Source organism: Hyperoodon ampullatus (genome assembly GCF_949752795.1).
Source record: "Hyperoodon ampullatus genome assembly, chromosome: X".
Lineage (NCBI taxonomy): Eukaryota > Metazoa > Chordata > Mammalia > Artiodactyla > Ziphiidae > Hyperoodon > Hyperoodon ampullatus.
The window spans coordinates 100,683,945-100,703,967 of record NC_136913.1 but is presented as its reverse complement, the minus strand read 5'-3'; positions in this window follow the sequence as shown (position 1 = coordinate 100,703,967).

Sequence of the window (20,023 nt, the reverse complement as noted above, 5' to 3'; positions counted from 1 at the left end):
GGGGTTTGAAATCAAATAGATCAACACTCCACAACTTACTATATGGCATAGGAAAAGTGCATTATCCTAAGCATCAATATTTTGTCTATAAAAATGGGATAGCATCTATCATGTAGTGGAGTTGTGACATTTAAATAGAAATATGTGTAAAGTGTTGTCACATACAAGACACATTCGATAAATATTATCCCTAATTGTCTAGTTCTGGCACTAACTAAATGTAGAATTTTCATCAAGTCTTTTAATCCTTTTAGCTTCCATTTCTTCTGAGTAAAATGAAGAAGAAGATCAATGGAGCATTATTATTCAAAAGTAAGGCAGAAGATTGGGCAGATCTTGAACAAAAAAAGAACTTTATCTCTGTAAATTTCCTCTGGGTTATTTTTATTTTAGATAATGCAGGATGCAGTAGTGTACAGACCCAAATCCTTATGGTTTAATGGAGAGTGGGTTCATTATGTAATTTTGTTTTATTTTATAAAAAGGCAACCTGGAATTTCCAAAATTCACATAGAATCATGTGCTATGACCTTGAATTATAAAAGCAAATCTATTGTGCACATACTTTTCTTACAATAACCAAACAGATAGATGGAGCTTCTAAAATGTTTGGAATTTTTCTTGTCCAAGTAAGCATACAAAAACTCATCAAAACTAGTTTACTCAATTTTTTGTCCCACTAACTTGAGAGAAAATGCATAATTTTACCATTATGTATTATGAAATACTTGGAATAAAAATATGTATGGTTACCATTTAATCCTTCATATGTAAATATTTTTGTACCAGTAATATATACTACTAATCTTAATGAGTTACTGAAAAGTTCATTTTTCTTGTCTATTCAACCGCTCATGTAGAAAAATTGAATCAACTAAAAATGTACTGAGTTCCTATGATATTCCAGGTATCGTGTTTCCCTGCCATCATGGACTTGGTGGTCTAATAGGGCACGTAGATATTAATCAAAGTGCCATGCAAATTAATATGAAATTACACTTTAAGACATGCTACAAGGAAAAGTACAGGGTGCTATGAAACTGTATAATAGGGAGATTAACCTAAAGTCACGGGTGTCAAGAAATGCTTTTTATTACGTTATCTCTTCATAATGACACATAAGTGACACATTAAGCATCACTTAATTTTTATATTCTAAGTTGGATAATGGTATTCCTGTTCATTCAGTCACCTAAACTTGAATTTCACAATCATCATTGATCTAACCTGCTTCCTGGACTTCTCTTACCCCCAATGGAGTCCCTATATCCTATCCTTCTTCAGAGCAATATCTCACACATCCTGGCTTTTCTTTACATTTCCATTGTTGCTGCCCAGTTATTGGCTATTGTCTTACAGCTGGACTATTACCTTGGTGTTCAATCTTTGGTCCTGTGTGTACCCTTTCCACTCTCCAATCCTTTCTAATCATTGAGGCCAGAGTAATGTTTCTTAAATTACCTCAGTGTCTACCTTTGCAATCTGTCCCTAACTCCGTGATTTCAACACAGTGGGCCTCGGATCACCTGGGAGACTTTTTCCAATAGAAAACTTTCTGGGATCCCCATCCCAGACCTCTTGAATCAAAAACTCTTAGGGTGGGGCCCAGGAATTTGATATTACCAAAAGTTCTCCAGAAGATTTTGATGTGCAGAGTTGTTTGAAAACCATCTTCTCAACACACCTTCCCAGTCCTATCTCCCTCTGCTGCACTACACATAAACAAGACTATAGCAATTCCTTAAATACCATCTGCCTTTCCTGTTTATTTGTATATACTGTACTGTTCTCTCTGCTTAGAATGCATTCGCCTCACACGTCTGCCAATTACAATCCTTGTTTTTGAAGGTTTTATTCCAAGGCCACTTCCTCCATTGGGCTTTGGGACTTCTCCTAAGCTGGAATTGATTTCCCACTCTCTTGAGAGCTCCAGAAACATTTTGTTTATAGCACTTATGCATTGTATTAGAATGTCTTGTCTCCCCTACTAGACCATAATTGCATAAAGTCTTTTTCTAAGACAATCTGTAACCACCATAATGCTTAGCTTAGTTCTTTGGGTAAAGCAAGTGATACAGGGTATATTTGCTGAAAAAATGAAACAACTTTTACTATTCTGCAAAGAGTAAGATTACCTGTGAATATACTGCTATCAGAACATCTCTCCTCCTTAACTACAAAAGCTATTAAAATATACATTGCCAACAAATGTTTTCCATAAAAGTAAATATAGCTATAGGTATTAGACATATGGATATATGAACTCATATAGCTTCAATATACACTACCTTCATTAATTAAAAAATCCCAAGTCCTTTTTGTCATTCACTCAATTTTACCTCACAGTCTGACTTCTAATTCATCCATTTTTCAAATAGCAAACGAGATGATATGCCTTCTCCAGAAGCAATGCTGCTGATGCCATGCTGTGAATCATTGAGAAAAAGCATTGGAGCAGAAACTTCTTGGCACTTCCTTCCAGAGGTCACAGCCAAAGTTTGGTTATTTTTAACTTGTGTTCTCATCCAACGAATTAATTCACATTGTGGACTAAAATTCAAAAAAGAAAAAATAAATGGCCCTGCTATACAATTAGTGGAATGATTATTAAAACTTCAGAAAGATTTTTATTTATACAAAGACATAGGTCTCATTGACTGGATGAAACCAAGTACCTTTTCATAAGTGGGCTCAAAGCCAATGGGTTTTCAGGAATAAGGCTTTTGAGTAGAATATGTCTTAGATTTATGTACCAGAAGTTATCAGGCATTTTATGCTTTGTAGGATGAACGTGAACTAACATGTAAATTTGCTCATGGTTCCAAGGCCTCTAGGATGTTTTACTAGCCTTGAAGAAATTGTTCTTTTGAACTGATAAAGATTTAAATAAAAATGAAAATTGTCCCTGTAGCACTTGGAGCACTCTGTCATTCTCACTGTTTTTTCTTTTTCTTTCTTCAGTTTACCAATTCTCTTTGTCCTGAAGGATACATTCCTTTAGGGGTTGGGAAATAGGTTGCATGTCCCTTCTGCAACCCTCTTTCTGTCTTCTCTCCTTGGTATTTGTCTTCCTGCTATCATCTGAATGTTCACTCCCTCTACTATGGTAATCATCTTCTTTCCTGCCCAGACTTGAACCACTTTCTCATCTCAAAAGGTATCCCATTTCTCCAGAAGTCATTCAGATAAGTGCTTCTCAAACTTTAATGTGCATATGACTCACTGGTTTCTTGTTATAATGCTAATTCTTATACAGTAGGGCTGGGTTGGGGCCTACATTTCTAACGAGCTCCTTGGTGAAGCCCACACCTGCTAGTTTGGGGACAGCACTCTGAATAGCAAGGTTTTAGGGGACAGAAAAAATTTTTCATCAACTTTTACTACCTAATAATGGCCTCAGAATTCTACCTTGTTCAGAAAAATGTACATATTAAAATAAACCTTCAATACCTTGTATGTAAATATAATATGGAAATTTTAAATACTAAGCCTATATCCATGGAAGAAATATTTAGGGATAATTATCATTGAATCCCTCAAATCATGTGACAAACTAGACAAATGCTTTACTTATAAAAAGAGCCAGGCCTACCACTCTCACCACTATTATTCAACATAGTTTTGGAAGTTTTAGCCACAGCAATCAGAGAAGAAAAAGGAATAAAAGGAATCCAACTTGTAAAAGAAGAAGTAAATGGTCACTGTTTGCAAATGACATGATACTATACATAGAGAATCCTAAAGAGGCTACCAGAAACCTACTAGAGCTAATCAATGAATTTGGTAAAGTAGCAGGAAACAAAATTAATGCACAGAAATATCTTGCATTCCTATATACTAATGATGAAAAATCTGAAAGAGAAATTAAGGAAACACTCCCATTTACCATTGCAAAAAAAAAGAAGAAAATACCTAGGAATAAACCTACCTAAGGAGACAAAAGACCTGTATGCAGAAAAGTATAAGACACTGAAGAAAGAAATTAAAGATGATACAAACAGATGGAGAGATATACCATGTTCTTGGATTGGAAGAATCAACATTGTGGAAATGACTCTACTACCCAAAGCAATCTACAGGCTCAATGCAATCCCTATCAAACTACCAATGGCATTTTTCACAGAACTAGAACAAAAAAATTTCACAATTTGTATGGAAACACAAAAGACCCCAAATAGCCAAAGTAATCTTGAGAAAGACAAACAGAGCTGGAGGAATCAGGCTCCTGGACTTCAGACTATACTACAAAGCTACAGTAATCAAGACAGTATGGTACTGGCACAAAAACAGAAATATAGATCAGTGAAACAAGATAGAAAGCCCAGAGATAAACCCACACATATATGGGCACCTTATCTTTGATAAAGGAGGCAAGAATATACAGTGGAGAAAAGACAACCTCTTCAATAAGTGGTGCTAGGAAAACTGGACAGCTACATGTAAAAAAATGAAATTAGAACACTTCCTAACACCATACACAAAAATAAATCCAAATAGATTAAAGACCTAAATGTAAGGCCAGACACTATTAAACTCTTAGAGGAAAACCTAGGCAGAACACTCTATGACATAAATCACAGCAAGATCCTTTTTGACCCACCTCCTAGAGAAATGGAAATAAAAACAAAAATAAACACATGGGACCTAATGAAACTTAAAAGCTTTTGCACAGCAAAGGAAACCATAAACAAGATGAAAAGACAACCCTCAGAATGGGAGAAACTATTTGCAAACAAAGCAACTGGCAGGGCTTCCCTGGTGGCACAGTGGTTGAGAATCCACCTGCCAATGCAGGGGACACGGGTTCGAGCCCTGGTCCAGGAAGATCCCACATGCCGTGGAGCACCTGGGCCTGTGAGCCACAACTATTGAGCCTGCGTGTCTGGAGCCCGTGCTCCACAACGAGAGAGGCCGCGATAGTGAGAGGCCCGCGCACCGCGATGAAGAGTGGCCCCCGCTTGCCACAGCTAGAGAAAGCCCTCGTGCAGAAATGAAGACCCAACACAGCCAAACATAAATAAATAAATTTTAAAAAAAGCAACTGGCAAAGGATTAATCTTCAAAATATACAAGCAGCTCATGCAACTCAATATCAAGAAAACAAACAACCTAATCCAAAAATGGGCAGAAGACCAAAACAGACATTTCTCCAAAGAAGATAGACAGATTGCCAACAAACACATGAAAGAATGCTCAATGTCAGTAATCATTAGAGAAATGCAAATCCAAACTACATTAAGGTATCACCTCACACGAGTCAGAATGGCCATCATCAAAAAATCTACAAACAATAAATGCTGGAGAGGGTGTGGAGAAAAGGGAACCCTCTTGCACTGTTGGTGGGAATGTGAATTGATACAGCCACTATGGAGAACAGTATGGAGGTTCCTTTAAAAACTAAAAACAGAACTACCATATGATCCAGCAATTCCACTACTGGGCATGTACCCAGAGAAAAACATAATTCAAAAAAAGTCATGTACCACAATGTTCATTGCAGCTCTATTTACAATAGCCAGGACATGGAAACAACCTAAGTGTTCATTGACAGATGGATGGATAAAGAAGATGTGGCACATATATACAATGGAATATTACTCAGCCATAAAAAGAAACGAAATAAAGTTATTTGTAGTGAGGTGGATGGACCTAGAGACTGTCATACAGAGTGAAGTAAGTCAGAAAGGGAAAAACAAATACCATATGCTAACACATATATATGGAATCTGCAAAAAAAAAAAAAAAGGTTCTGAAGAACCTAAGGACAGGACAGGAATAAAGACGCAGACATAGAGAATGGGCTTGAGGACACAGGGAGGGGGAAGGGTAAGCTGGGACAAAGTGAGAGAGTGGCATGGACATATATACACTACCAAATGTAAGATAGATAGCTAGTAGGAAGCAGCTGCATAGCACAGGGAGATCAGCTTGGTGCTTGATGTCCACCTAGGGGGTGGGAGGGAGACGCAAGAGGCAGGAGATATGGGAATATATGTATATGTATGTGTATAGTTGATTTACTGTGTTATACAGCAGAAACTAACACACCATTGTAAAGCAATTATACTCCAATAAAGATGTTTTTAAAAAATGCCCAGTCCTAATTACAGGACTGTCAGCAGAAGTTAAAATTCTCCCACTTTATGGATGTGGAAATTGAGTTCTAGTGATATGAAATAATTGGCCTCAGGTTATGAAGATTATAATTGAAACAAAGAGGATTTGAATACTAATTTTCTGACTAGAAAAATCTATTCTCTTTCTACAATGTAACTGTTCCTACCTGAGAACTAGAGAAATATGTAGAGTCACAGATAGGCTGAAAAGTCCTTCAGGGAGGTTAAAATTTTTTAAATTTAACTATCAAGTCAATGAGACTAGATTCTGGGGGGAGGAGAAAGGGCATTTGTTATTTCTAATGTACACACAAGTGCACATAATATTACTAAAAGCAAAAACTTAAAATTGTATATTCAAATACATCTCTAAACTTTGGTAAAGTTGATTCAAAAAAGGTAGCAATGAACAGTCAAATCTCATAGGTGAATTTAAGTAATAACCTGCTAAAAGGATAGTTTTGTTACTATCTTTGGAGGCTTATAGATTTTTGTTCAGCATTCAATCTCACCATATTTTCTTATCAATTTGTAGAATTTCATCCACTCTTTATTTCTTAAAACTTGACTACTCTTTTTTTGAGTACAATTTTAATACACTTTCTACTGAATTATTACAATATAATTTAGAGTAAAATTCAAGGAACAATAATAACAGTAGAATACCAAGTCCAGTGTACTATAGACTGATATTAAAATAGAGTCCAGAATAAAAGTCCCCATTACCAGCTTTAGTACTAAAAGAGACCAGGAAATAAATATGATGTAATGGGAAAGAAAAAGTCTAGCTTATTTTAAGGTACAATTCCTATTTCTCTGTATACAGTTGGCCACAGTCATTTCCTGAAGCTGAATAAATAAAGCAAAACATAAGAACTGGCATCTAAAAACAGATATAAAATTCAGTAATAATCATAAGCAGGAATATTTTTTCAATAGAAATGACTTCAATTTAGTTGAAATAGTTTTTCAGGGCTTTCCTGGTGGTGCAGTGGTTAAGAATCTGCCTGCCAATGCAGGGGACACAGGTTTGATCCCTGGTCTGGGAAGATCCCACATGCCTCAGAGCAACTAGCCCGTGCACCACAACAACTGAGCCTGTGTGCCACAACTACTGAAGCTCTCATGCCTAGAGCCTGTGCTCCACAACAAGAGAAGCCACCGCAATGAGAAGCACGTGCACCGCAAAGAAGAGTAGCCCCCCACTCACTGCAATTAGAGAAAGCCCGTGAGCAGGAACAAAGACCCAACACAGCCAAAAATAAATAAATAAATAAAGTCATAAAATTTAAAAAAAAAGAGTTTTTCTCCTCAGTCAAAAACTGTTGGTGGGAATGTAAATTGATACAGCCACTATGGAGAACAGTATGGAGGTTCCTTAAAAAACTAAAAATATGGGCTTCCCTGGTGGCGCAGTGGTTGAGAGTCCGCCTGCCAATGCAGGGGACACGGGTTCATGCCCTGGTCCGGGAAGATCCCACATGCCACAGAGCGGCTGGGCCCATGAGCCATGGCCACTGAGCCTGCGCGTCCGGAGCCTGTGCTCCACAACAGGAGAGGCCACAACAGTGGCCGCATACCGCCAAAAAAAAAAAAAAAAAAAACTAAAAATAGAATTACCATATGACCCAGCAATCCCACTACTGGGCATGTACCCAGAGAAAACCATAATTCAAAAAGACACATGCACCCCAATGTTCATTGCAGCACTATTTACAATAGTAGCCAGGTCATGGAAGCAACCTAAATGCCCATCGACATAAGAATGGATAAAGAAGGTACATATATACAATGGAATATTGCTCAGTCATAAAAAGAAATGAAATTGAATTATTTGTAGAGACGGGGATGGACCTAGAGACTGTCATACAGAGTGAAGTAAGTCAGAAAGGGAAAAACAAATATTGTATATTAACGCATATATTTGGAATCTAGAAAAATGGTACAGATGAACCGGTGTGCAAGGCAGAAATAGAGACACAGATGTAGAGAACAAACGTATGGACACCAAGGGGGGAAAGTGGGGTGGTGGTGGGATGAATTGGGAGATTGGGATTGACATATATGCACTAATATGTGTAAAATAGATAACTAATAAGAACCTGCTGTATAAAACAAAATATTCTAAAAAAAATGGACAAAAAAACAAACAAAAAATACCTATATTTTAAACCACTTTTCACATTCAGTCTATCTTCCAATAGTTACTGGGCTAGATTAATGTGGAGACTAGAGGACAGCAGTTCCTTTCAAATTTATGTGACTTCGGTCAGGGCTTTCACCATATCTTCATTGGATCCACCTTAACCTCTTCTGTCCAGAGCAGGCTTTCATGGAAAACATAATGAACTGTGCAAAACCTGTAGAATGTATGTGTCTAAAGCATCATCTGACATTTTGTAGAGACTGTGCTTCCCAGACAATAGAAACAGTGGGCTCTGATCCTCATCTTAGAACCTAACTACTACACTAAGGCACCACAGAAAAAAAATGTGGCCCGACCCCTACCCATGATGGCAAAGGCCAAATGGGGAACCTAGACATCTATGCTCACAAGGCTGTAATAAGGCTCTCCAACACCCCTGATTAGGTGGCTCAGAGAAAGTCAAATAGAAAACAGGGACTTTCAACACCAATCCCTGCAACGAATCCCATCCCCATGGTGTCAGTGGATACTACATGGGGGTCCTGAGCTTACTTCCCTCCCACCATTAATGAGGCGCTGTATTCCCTCCCTGCTGAGGTTGTGTCAAAGGAGATCTAGTGGAGAGTCAGGACTTTTACCATTACGGAGAGGCAGTGAAGTCACCCCTACCACGGTGTCAGTGGAGACCATGTGGGGAGCTGGAAGTCCACTCCTAACAGCAGAAATGAGTTCACCCTTCTTCAACACTCAGATGTCAATGGAAGCCAAGTTGGGAATCTTTACTTCTTCTCAAACTGACAGTAATGAGGCAGCATCTCTTCTTTCACTGCCAGAGCATTGTCAGAGAAAGGAGAAAATCAGCAAAAAATCCTGAAGGTTTCAGTGCTATCCAGAATCTCATAATATGAAAATGTCCAAATTTCAATAGAAAGTCACTCATCATACTAAGAAGCTGGATGATCCCAAACAGAACAAGAATAGACAATCAGTAAATGCCAAGTCGAAGAGGATAGACAGAGATGTTGAATTAACTAAAAGGAAAAAATTGGCAACCCCATAAATGTATATCCAGCAAAAATACCCTTCAGTAATAAAGGGAAAATCAAGACATTCTCAGATGAGAGAAAAACTAAGAGAATTTCTTGCCAACAAACATACTGTAAAAGAATGGCTAAAAGGGTTCCTCTAAACCAAAGGGAAGTGATAAAAGAAAGAACCTTGGAACATCAGGAAGGAAGAAAGAGCATGGCAAGCAAAAATATTGGTGAATACAATGTGCTTTTCTTCTCCTGAGTTTTCTAAATTATATTTGATGGTTTAAAAAAAAGTAAAACTGTTTGATGTGGTTATAAATGTATGTAGAAGAAATATTTAAGACAACTATATTAAAAAACAGGGGGAGAAAAGGGACATAAAGGGAGGTACTATTTCAATATTTCACTCAGAATGGTAAAACAAGGACACCAGTAGAAACTGCAATTAAGGGATATTCTACAAAATACCTGAGAGCCTAGAGGAGCGTAAGGAGACATGATAGCTAAATGTGTTGTATTTCCTGGATGTGATCCTAGAATAGAAAAAGAACATTAGATTAAAAAAAAATTGAGGAAATCTGAATAAAGTATGGAGTTTAGTTTAAAATAATGTACCAATATTAGTTCATTGATTGTGGCAGATTTACCATACTAATGTAAGATGTTAATAATAGGGGTATGGATATATGTGAACTCTTTGTACTAGCTTTGCAATTTTTCTATGAATGTATAGCTATTCTAAAGTTTAAAGTTTCCTTTAAAAAATTACTAGGCCATAAAGAAAACCTATGCTAAATGACTGATTTCATTCTCCAAACACAATACAGTAATAGAACAATAGAAAAGCGACTATAAATATCTAAAATGATTATAGAGATTATAGAAATAAATGAAAACCACGCTGAAAGCATGGATTTGTAAAAAAAAAAAAGAACATTTTTTCTTAATCAGTGGTTCAAAGAAGAAATCATAAAGGAAATGGTTATATATTTAGAATTAAATAATCACAAAAATACTACATGTGAGAATTTACTCTACAACTATAGTAATTAAAACAGCATGATACTGATGGAGCCTTCAGACTAATAAAACTGAAATGAAGCCAAGTGTATATGCATACATTTGTACATATATGAAAATTTAGCATATAATAGAGATGATGTTAAAATTAGAATACAAGCTTTCCAATAAATGGTGTTGGTTCAATTGAGTATATATGAAGAAAAGTAAAATTGGAACCCAACATCACATAATAATAAAAATCAATTCCAAGTGGATGTAAAAACCAAATATGAAAAAAAAACTATTGGAGAAAATATAGAGGACTATCTGTATGACTTGTGGGTGTCAATGGCTTTCTCATACAAGAACCCAAAGCTAAAACTATACAGTAAAATATCAAAATTTGAGTATGCAATAATTTAAATTTTTCCATATGACAAAAGACAAGGTAAAATTAGAAGATACAACTGGGAGGAGACGTTTCCAACACGTATAACCAAAACCGGGTAGGCGGGGGTCAAGAATCCACAAAGAACTCCTATATATTTGTTTTTTTTAAAAACTTGTTAAAAGATGGTCAAAGAATATGGACAAGTAATTCACAGAGGAGGAATATGAATAGTCAATAAACATATGAAAGGATCATATAGTACCTCTAGTCTTAATTTTTTGAGGACCCTCCATACTGTTTCCCATAGTGTCTGCACCAATTTACATTCTTATCAACAGTGCGTGAGGGTTCCCTTCTCTCCAATTCTTGCCAGTATTTGTTATTTGTTGTTTCTTTGATGATAGCCATTCTGACAGATATGAGGTGGTATCTCATTGTGGGTTTGATTTGCAATATGCACCCCTATGTTTATTGCAGCATTATATACAATAGCCAAGATATGAAAACAACCATGAATGGAAAAAGAAGAATGAGTATCCACATTTATCGTCGAGGATTAGTTTCTTTAAAATATTAGTCAAATATCAATATATACACCTCACTTTAACTTTTATTTCTTTGATTGCTAATTAGACTGAGCATTATTATTATTATAATTTTTTGTCAATTGTTTTACTTCTTTTTTTATGTTCTTACCAATTTTCTACTAGAATATTCATCTGTGTTCTGAGATTTCCAGTCTCTTTCCATGTCGAAATATTCCCGTTCTAACACCACATTGTTTCAAAAAGTGTTTCTTTAATACATTTTTATATAAGCAAGTATCTTCTCTTTATTTTTGTTCTTCAAAAATTTTTTGGCTGTCTTATATTTTAAAACTTCCAGATGAATGTTAAAAGCATTTTCTCAAGTTTCAAAAATCCTCTTGAGATCTTGATCTGAATTACAGTAAAATTACATCTGAATTTTTGAAAACTTGGCATGTTTATATTGTTTAGTCTTCCTATCCAGGAACATGTTATTCTTCTACATTTATGTAAATTTTGTATCTCTCCCAGTAAAGTTTTGTAATTTTCTTCAGCCAATTTTTTTCTCTGGGTATTTTGTATATTATATTGTCATTGTAAGTGGTCTTGTTTTCCTACTATATTTTCTAACTCATTATTACCAGTATATAAGAAAGCTCTTTAATCTGTTCATTTACTTTGCATCCAGGCACTTTACTAAACTCATTAGAGCTAAGATTTTTTATGTAGAATCTTTTAGGTTTTCTATGCAGCATTTTTCTTACTGCATTCACTGGAATTTCTATACCATTATTAAATGATTATAGTGATGGAGCACAGTTGTCTTTTTCTTCATGTTGATTATAATGTCTCCAGTGTGTCGCTGTTACAGATGTTGTTGGTTATTGCTTTCACCTCAATATCATAATATTAAGGACCTATTCTTTCATGCCCAGGCTTTTAAAAAATTAATGTTTAGTTTTGTTAATCCAGAAATGGGTGTTGAAATTTAGTAAATGCCTCTTTTCGACGTCTATTGAGATAGTCTTATAATATCGTCTTTTTTTTTTTACCTGTGGAAATGATATACTGAAAGATTTCCTAATGTTGTCATCCTAACATTCTGAAATAAATTATATTTGGTATATTTTTTTAATATTGTCCATATTTTATTTGCTTAGTGCTTTATTTTAGATTTTTTTCATTTTAAGAGAATCAGTCTTTAAATTCTCTGTGCTATATTTGGCAAGATTTTATGTCAGGGTTATGTTAGCTTCAAAAAATGCTTTAGGGAGCCTTCCCTCTTTTGCCAAGATCTGACTTTTTAAATTACTGGCTAATTAAATATTACATGAAAATCTGAAAAAAACCCCATAAATAATCAGTCTGGGAATTTGAATATAGCTTCCCAATAGAATATAAGTTGCAAGGAGGATTTTTGTCTGTTTTGTCCACAGCTGTATCTCTACTGTTCTAGAACAGTACCTGGTATTCAGTAAACGTTTGTTGAATAAATGGAAAGTAATGAATAGTCTCCTGGACCTTTGGTAGAGTTGTTTGGAAGGTTTCTTTTTCCTGATTTATCCCGTGTTTTGCTCTATAAAGCTCTTCTAGGGCGTCACTTACACACACACACATACCACCCCTCAAAAAAAAAACACTGGTTTATTTTAGACAACTCAAGTATATGTATTACTAGAAAAATCATGTATTGTACTTAAATTTCCCACTGACATTAAGAACAATGATCATATTTTCCATTATTACAAGTTATAAAAAAAGCTGCATATTATATTTTAATAAAATTTTCAGGTTGGCATTTCAAAGTTTCAGTGACAAACATAATGAATTGTTAAAGTCTCAATTTGAGATGGACATTGTAGCTCATTCTCTTAGTAAAAAAGCTAAAAGCAATTTTTCTTCCAAGTCCCATAATACTTTCCAGAACATATTACAGCTCTAAAGGTCACTTAAAATAAGCTCTAAATGTCACTTAAAGTAAAACAGTGCCACTGAAAATAAAATACCAGACTTAAGCATTATCATTCATTTAATATAATCTTTTTATTTTGCCTATATTACAACATCAGAGGTGATATGGGGGTAGAGGAACAAAAAATGTCTCAGGTTAGGGTTGATCATAACATACACAGTCTTTATCCTTTTTCTTTTCAAATAAAAGAAATATGGTCTAGTAATTTTGACTCAAATATGATTAATTTGAAAGGACATGTTCTCAGCAAAATTCTATGGCAATTTATATGTAGTGAAGTCTGGATTATGGTGTCACAGATCAATGATCTGTGCTATATTTAACAAATACAACATATCACTTATTTATTTGGCCCTGGATAATATGGTGCAATTCCAAATGAAAGGAAGCTGTAATTGAAAAGTACAGAGCAACCAAAAAAATGAAATAAACCTACAATGCCCTCTGTTGATGAAATATGTGACTAGAGAATGCATGATCAGAAAGAAAAAATTCAGCATATGTTTCTTAGTTCATTTTTGTTTAGTTTCTCTAAAATATGTCCTAATTGAATTTCATAAAATAAACATTTTATGTTCTTCTGTTTTTACAGCAATCAGCACAAAATTATGTCAGTTAATAGGAAAAAGTATCAACATATAAATGGTTAGTGCAGTAGGTCCAGTCACATGGCCTTGAATAGGTGTGATCTACTCGGAACTTGTTCTCGAAGAACAACAAATTGGAAGGGAAGAACCATTTTTAGACAATTTCAATTAAAGCAAGGTGGAAGATGTAGATGGGTGGAATTCTGAACAAGCCAGATTGCTGTCCTCCCCCCTTGTTTTCCCTAATCTTCAAATATCAGCCAAGTCCTTACAAATGATGGAGTTCATGTGTGTCTTATGGGTGCAAGGATGGTTGGTATCCTGAGACAAATTCTAAATCCCCTCCTCTAGAAGACGTCACAGAAATTGATAGCCATCCTTCAATAATTCCTCATCCTCTCTTTCTCAGTAGCATAACCATAAATTTTGATTGGGCTTATCAGTACCCAGAATAAATACTGTATTTCTTGGCCTCCTTTGCAGCTAAATTTGGCCATGTATCTACATTCTGGCCAGTAAAATGAGAGTGGTAGTATCATGTGCAACTTTGGGGAAATGTCCTTAAAAGAAAGGAGGCACGTCCTTCTTCACGTTTTCCACCAGCCTGGTAACGGAACAGTTCAGCAACAACTTGGACCACGAGGTGGAAGATGTATGTTGAAGATGACAAAGCGACAGAGTATAACAAACCAGGGTTCCCAATACGTTTATGAATCTCCCGTGCCCACACTGAATTGCTTGTCTTTTAATCAGCTCTTTTTGTTTAAGTTATTGTTGCAGTGAAATATTATTCAGCTTTAAAAGGAAGGAAATTCTGACAAGGGCTACAACATGGATGAACCTTGAAGACATTGTGCTAAGTGAAATAAACCAGTCACAACACAACAAATATTGTGTAATTCCACTTATATAAGGTACGTAGTATAGTCAAATTCATAGAGGCAGACAGTAGAATGGTGGTTTCCAGGGCATGTGTGGAGGGGAGAATAGGAAGCTAGTGTTTAATGAGTACAGATTTTCAGTTGGGAAAGATGAAAAAGTTTTGGAGATTGATGGTGGTGATGGCTGCACAACAATGTGAATGTACCTACTGCCACAGAACTGTACACTTAAAATTGGTTAAAATGTTAAGTTGTATATTTTATATACTTTATGACAATTTTAAAAATGCCAGAAAAAGTCAATGTTAGCAACAGTCAATGTGCATGATGAGATTATTTTCCAAAATCTTTGAGGTGCTCCCTTGGATACCAGTAAGATCAAAATTCAAAATGCTATTGTTAGAGACAATGTTACTGGGCTTCACTCAATTTTATTTGATGAAATAAGAAATTAAATGTTAATATAACCACAATTACATGCCAAAGGAAGTGTTATCACCCAACTATTAAATATTTAAATGCTTCAATGCTCTATTCTTACTTCTCTTTCAGTTTGTACGCCCTACACTGACATGAGGGAATTTCTTACACATCTAGAGCTTCAATTGTCATTTATATGCAGATGCCTCCCAAATGTATGTTTTCACTTATTTCCCTGAGATCAATTATTTTATGTTTCAAAGTCAAACTCAACATGTCCAACACCAAATTCATGATCAGCACCCCCATACTTGGTTATTTCCCATCCATTCAATTGAGTAGGCCATAAAGCCAGGACCTTCACTCTCCTTTACATCTCATATCCTAGTATAAGCTCCTGTGTCATCATGTACTTCTTGTTATCACTTATCTCATTAATACTTTTACATGATTTCTGTGAGTATTTGATTGATTAATGTCTATCTCTCACACTAGAGTGCACATTCCAGGTGAGCAGAGACTTTTTTTTTTTTTTTGGGTACGCGGGCTTCTCACCGTTGTGGCCTCTCCCATTGCAGGGCACAGGCTCCGGATGCGCAGGCTCAGCGGCCATGGCTCACGGGACCAGCCGGTCCGCGGCATGTGGGATCTTCCCGGACCGGGTCACGAACCCGTGTCCCCTGCATCGGCAGACAGACTCTCAACCACTGCGCCACCAGGGAAGCCCCGAGACTTTATTTTTGCTCAAAGTCATATTCCCAGAATACAGCACAGTGCCCACCCTTTATGTGGGTGTTCAATAAATACGTGTTAAATAAATCTTTAAGCTCTGAACTCATAATTGGGAAATAAGTTTGATATGAAAAATGTATAAATGTAATTCCTCTCCTTCCTGTCTATATGAAGATTTGAGTTATTCCCCAAGCAGGGTTACTGGATTACACTTTGACACTCATCTTAAGATTACCCTGGCTATTGCTTTTAGTTCTGCGTTTTAGTTCAGTGCCATTTTGTACATTTACCTGAACTTCTTGAATGCTTCTAACTTGTCTAGTACAATGATTCCTGTATCTATCCCCTCTCATTATCTAATCCAAATATACTGTTCAATTCCTTGGGTGGAGAATAGTATATACTTGAGGCTCACAAGTGTAGGTAGAAGTCCTGGGGACAGGGATGAGGGTAAGGGAATGGGAGAGTTTATCTCAGGACTCAAACTCTGTGGGTTCAAGTCGTGCTTTTGCTGCTAGTTTCAAATGAGTTTACTTAACATCTGAATCTGTTTCTGCATTTCCAAAAGTAGACACAGTATTAAAAATACCTATAGCACAAAATTATTGTGAGAACTATGTGGAGGAATGACCCTGGAATTACTTTTTAAACGGTACAGTGACACAAATGTACATTCACTATCCCAGTGTGAATAGGGTTGGAGTGAATCCTAAAATAGCAGCGGGGGTAGGGAGGAGGTATTTGGCCAAGACTCACAATTTGTAGGTAACTACTTTTACAGCATTTCTACTTTGTTTGTTTGTTTGTTTTGCGGTACGCGGGCCTCTCACTGTTGTGGCCTCTCCCGTTGCGGAGCGGACGCGCAGGCTCAGCGGCCATGGCTCACGGGCCGAGCTGCTCCGTGGCATGTGGGATCTTCCCAGACCGGGGCTCGAACCCGTCTCCCCTGCATCAGCAGGCGAACTCTCAACCACTGCGCCACCAGGGAAGCCCTGCTTCGTTTTTGAACTTGTTTTTGAAATGAATAATGGAGTGGTTGCAGCAAAGATAAATTTACCTTAACAAAAAAATGGGGGGGGGGAGCATTTTTAAAATCTAGTATTTAACCAGTCAATTTAGAGTCTGTACTTCTACCATGTTTCAGCTTCCCGAAAATCCCAAACTCTCCCGTCGTCTCTAACACTGTAACCAGGTGGGCGGTTACTAGGCGTTGCCTGGTTTCCTGAAAGCCGGTGTTACGTCATCAGGTTGTGAGTAGCGCCCCGCTGCGTGTGCTTAATTGTGAGGTCACAAGCCCTCTCCAGTATAAAAGGCTGGACGCTGCCGCGCGTCCCAGTCGCACCAGGCGGTGCGGCGCGCTTAGCATACTGGCCAGCGGCTTCTGTGGTCTGGGCGGCTAGCAGCCCCCTGCTTCCCAAGTGCCAGCTGAGTGCTTTGGTGCCCAAGAAAAGTGAAGAGGCCGTAGAGGAGCCATGAGCGGAGTCCTGTTCCTGCTAGTGAGCTACTTTCTGTTCACCTTCACGTTTGTCTTCTGGAAAACCCTGTTTCGGGTAAAGTGTACAAGAGCAATTGGAATTAGATGAAGCTCGATGAATACATGGACTGGGGAGGGGCCGTGTTTAAGAGAGTAGAAAGATAGTAAAATAAGAGTAAGGGGGGGCTTCCCTGGTGGCGCAGTGGTTGAGAGTCTGCCTGCCGATGCAAGGGACACGGATTCGTGCCCCGGTCCGCGAAGATCCCACGTGCCGCGGAGCGGCTGGGGCCATGAGTCATGGTCGCTGAGCCTGCGCGTCCGGAGCCTGTGCTCCATAACGGGAGAGGCCACAACAGTGAGAGGCCCGCGTACCGCAAAAAATAAAAATAAATAAGAGTAAGGGGGAGGTCACCTCATTCCTTTTTCTTTTGAAAGAGACCCAGATGTTGAGTTTTTACCCGCACACTTCTCTCATATTGACCAGTGGTTCCACAGCTGAAGTATGTTATAAAAAGCCCCAAGTCACTAAGTGATATGGTCAGCTTTTCACCCACTTGAAAAGTACAGCAGAAAGCACCCACTCCCCAGCACCACCTCCCATTTTAAGAATCTGTACTTTCTCTCTTCTTTGGCTTCTACTGCCACATGTGTTTCTGTTTGCCTCTTCCTCCCTTGTATTTGCCTTTTCAGCCATCTTTATAAGAGCTTTTGGGGGCATTCACAAGTAATTAAGGTCAAAATGTGGGTTTCCTGGTGATATTTAAAGTTCCAAGTGAAGTGCCTTTAGATAGGAATCAGACAGGATCCAATTATAGACCTACTGGAATGCCCAAGAAATGTAAGCCAAGGGTATGGCATTTGGGCATTAAAAGGCTACTTTAATTTTTTTTTCTCAGTCTGTGTTTGGGAAGGGCATATTTCCAAATCAGTGTATTCATTCAACAGATTTTTAACCTTGGGGGAGGACCATCAGTTCATTTTGGTAAACCAAGACTAAGGATGTTATTTGGTGGTATTTGGATATTACTAAACTCAATAAACTACATATGTATAATTTCCTTCCCTTACAGAGAAACACTGGTGGGGCTTCCCTTGTGGCACAGGACACGGGTCCGCGCCGTCGTCCGCCGCCCCCTGTCCATGAAGAGCCTGCGTGCCGCGGACCAGAAGAAACAGAAAACAAAAAAGAGTGAAACACTGGTGAAATGTCATCAAAATCGACTTCTCTTGTGCCTGTGAGATCATCCTCTTCCACTCAGTCAACTAAGAGCAATACTGGTGTCTTTCAGTCAACAGTCAATGGGATATTAATCTCCAAAACTCGATAGCCATGGAGAGGAAAATATTTGTAAACCTCAGCATCGTGGAATACAATCTGGCTGAATTGGAACGATTCCTAGTTACTAAGGGTTTAAATCGTGCATTAAGTTAACCAGAAATCCAGTAACAAGCCTACAGAATGTAATGACACTGGAGGCAATCATTAAAGGCACTTTGAGTGGATTCATTTGATTATATGTGTTTAATTATAAATGAATTATTATTTTAAAAGGGGAGGGGAGGGCTTCCCTGGTGGCACAGTGGTTGAGAGTCCGCCTGCCAATGCAGGGGACACGGGTTCATGCCCCGGTCCGGGAAGATCCCACATGCTGCAGAGTGGCTGGGCCCGTGAGCCATGGCCGCTGAGCCTGCGCATCCGGAGCCTGTGCTCCGCAACGGGAGAGGCCACAACAGTGAGAGGCCCTCGTACCGGAAAAAAAAAAAAAAAAAAGGGAGGGGATGCCAAGTCAGATACAAAATTCAGACATCTGTCAGTTTGCTCACTCACATTTAAAGAATTGATTATGTTGCTAATATATATTTCACTGGGAAAGGAATGAAAGCACAATAGAAAAAGAAACAGTTCGAGTTGTTTTCTTTTTAATAAGCTACACTAAAAAGAATATTGAGATACAGTGATTTTAATTTCACTCAAGTGTGAAAAACAGTTTTTTCTAATGGTTTACAATACAATACTGTAAATGCCTCCAAGTTTGCATTAAAGTAAATGGGATTTGGTGGAACTCTTTCTTACCACTGTTGAATCTGTGTAATAATAATACTAAGAGCTATCATTGAGCACCCTAAAATGTGCCAGGCACTCTGTTAAGGTCTGTACTTTACACAATTGTAAAGATAGTCACAGAAACTCTTAACTACTCTTTGTAGTCAGCTCTTGAAGTGGATTTCTTTCCAGTACCAGCACTACCACCAATTAGATATTATCAGTATTTCATTAGAAGTGTGCCTGAACTGTAGAAATCTTCCCTGAACTGTAAGAGTCATCGTAGAAAATTACATGCATTTTTTTATTTGGTGAAAAATCCACACTTCAAATAACACCAAAATATAAGGGTAGAATGCATGTAATATAATATGGATTAAAGTTAACGTCTAAGCTGTAGTTATCTATTTCAAATAGTATTTTATAAAATCCAGTATAACTGAGGAATTAACAATCTGTTGACATTCACTAACAGCATTTGATCTACGCTCAAAGAAAACCCTCAAAATATCTAACACGAGTTCATCTTATGTATGTACATAATTCACTGAGGTTTTTCAGTTACAGGCCTACCTATTTACCTACCTTCATGCCCCCTCCCCCCAAAATAAGTTACCAGTGTAAATTAAAGAAACACGTTAATCCCTTACTCCTTTAATCTTCAATCAAAAGGAAGACGAAAAGGAATTTAAAATGT